General features: G+C 44.0%; 1 non-coding gene across 1 annotated transcript; it reads left to right on the top strand.

Annotated features, from left to right (window-relative positions):
* The first annotated feature begins 1,830 nt into the window (after positions 1-1,830).
* Positions 1,831-1,938, top strand: LOC142591813 (U6 spliceosomal RNA). The gene has a single exon (XR_012830542.1). It is a non-coding gene; the product is annotated as a U6 spliceosomal RNA (small nuclear RNA).
* Positions 1,939-2,291: the final 353 nt, after the last annotated feature.

Raw genomic sequence — 2,291 nt, 5'->3', positions numbered from 1 at the left:
AGCTTGGTCGCAAAGCCTGTAAACTCTTCATCCCAATTCTTCGGTCGGATGTGCCGAAGCGGAGGGCTTAAACATCTGGTAACACAACTTGAGCGCAGTCATACTTTTGAAGTTTCAAAACTCATTAAAAAGTAGTGTTTCAATTTCGCCTTCTGAGATAAAAAAATTAATTCCGATTCTAGTGCGGCCACTGATAAGTGTCCATCTGCAACATGGTGTAACTCTACACTAATTTTGCTTTAGAGGGCGTTCAATTTCTGTTATCCTTTCCCTAGCTGCACTGAAGCTAGAGCTCAATCATAAACACAAAAAGGCAGTGCAGACCTTGCAATAGCAAAATGAAAATCTGTTTATGGGGTCTCATTAACACGCCTTGTCGTTGTATGACTACACATAATGTAAAAGAGTAATGTAAGACCAGCAGCGTAGCACACCACAGAATCCAGTGAAAATGAGCACAGGTGCCTCCATGCCAACGAAATTGACACCTCGAAACGCCTAAAACTCACAGGATATCAATAGAACAAAGCAAAATGTTTCTCGACTTCATTAGCATCATTACTTGAAACCAGGGTGACACGTGGAGGTGGTAGACGTGTATATAAGAAAACATGAAGAAGAGGAGCTCAATATCATGTTTAGACCCTAGTGTTGTCATGAGCATTGGTTTAAAATATAAAATTCTGCCACTCACGACAACTCGTGGTTAGAATAACGTAAAAAAATTACAAATGACTACACTTGGGGCATTCAGATGTGGTCTGTAATGTCGAACATCAGGCTAGTCACCAATATTGTAACTATGTTTGCAAAGATAATTGTCTTATTTTAGTAGCAGAGCGCAATCGTTCTATGAAGGCTGTTGTGGGAGCGTCTTTGAAGCAGACTCTCTCGCGTAGTAGCAGCAGTAAGGGAGACTCACTTTTACCGTCACATGGGTTCGTGTCCTGTGAGTTGCGTCCATACCGTTGTTACTTCAAATGACAAAACAGAATCTTTAAAAAGAACACACATGCGCCACATCACCGTTTCAGGCCGTTCGAGCGATAACCCTCCACCATTTGTGGGCGCCATATTGCGAAGATTGATCGTGCAAGATGAAGTATTGTACTGTCTGTGTCACATCAACTTTAAACAAGCTCGCTTTATTGGCATCTGTCGGGCCTTCTTAGCCACCTCTTGCTAGAAGTGTTCGACATCCTCTCGAAAATATCCATGACGAACTCATACGTCTCAATTAAGGCCATCGTCACCGAATATTTCATGGTGTCTGAGCGTAAAAGCCCGTAGCGGCTGATGTCACGGGAGAAACTCGGTTACTAACTTCTCTGGCACGTGCAAGCGTTTCTAAATGATCGAGGAGTAACATTTAAACGGCTGCTCCCGTGGCAGATTTTCCTGCAGCGACTACGAGATATCATGCAGATTATCCTGACCAAAGCGATGAACCTCCCCGCTGAGCTTCAGCTGTTGACGCTGACAAACGATGGCCGTTGACGGCATCTCCGCCATCGCTTCATGTTTTATCGGCACACGTTTCTTTTGTTTCTGTAGTTCCGCCACGCTTCCCATCCAACACTGCCAGCTCCACTCTCGAGATCACTACACTGCGCCGAGGCTTTATTATCCTCGGAGAACTTGTCGCTTCCAATCTGTCACAAAGCCATTTCAATGGCGACCACAGCGTGTGCTCTGGATCCTCCTATACTGGACACTATAACCGCCGCACTCGATACTCGTGACTCAGCAGCTCGATGATACGGGAACACGGTACTCTCTTTTGCTGACAGCACCAGCGTTTTGCCCTTTCATAAAGCGCTTGACATGCCCGTTTACGTGCAAAGAACATATAACAAAAAAAATGGAAAAATAAAGAGAAAATTGGTACGGCCCCTGCGCAAGGATGACTCGCAAAATTGCGAAGCGTTCGCTATCATGCTAATATTTTGTCTTCCATCTATACTGGTGATTTTTCATGAACTGCTTAGTTTCATTTGTCTAACCTTATCACTGGAGGGTGAAGCCATGACAGCCCGTGGACATGTTACGCTTGACCTGCCACCCTGACGGATTTGCCTGGGACCTATTTCTTTCACAAATCGCCCGAAGCTTTGGAATTTTCTTCTGTTTCTGTTTTCTTCTGTCTTCACTAATAATCACCTGGACGCAATACTGAGATGCAACATGCCGTGCCAATTCCGACCTTCAGTCATGAGTTATAAGCGAAGAAGTTAAACTTGATACATCTAATTCTCTATATCGTTTATACCTCGTTTTATTTTAATTGGCTC

This window comes from Dermacentor variabilis, chromosome 8 (genome assembly GCF_050947875.1).
Source record: "Dermacentor variabilis isolate Ectoservices chromosome 8, ASM5094787v1, whole genome shotgun sequence".
Taxonomy (NCBI): domain Eukaryota; kingdom Metazoa; phylum Arthropoda; class Arachnida; order Ixodida; family Ixodidae; genus Dermacentor; species Dermacentor variabilis.
This window is presented reverse-complemented; position numbering and strand designations above follow the sequence as displayed.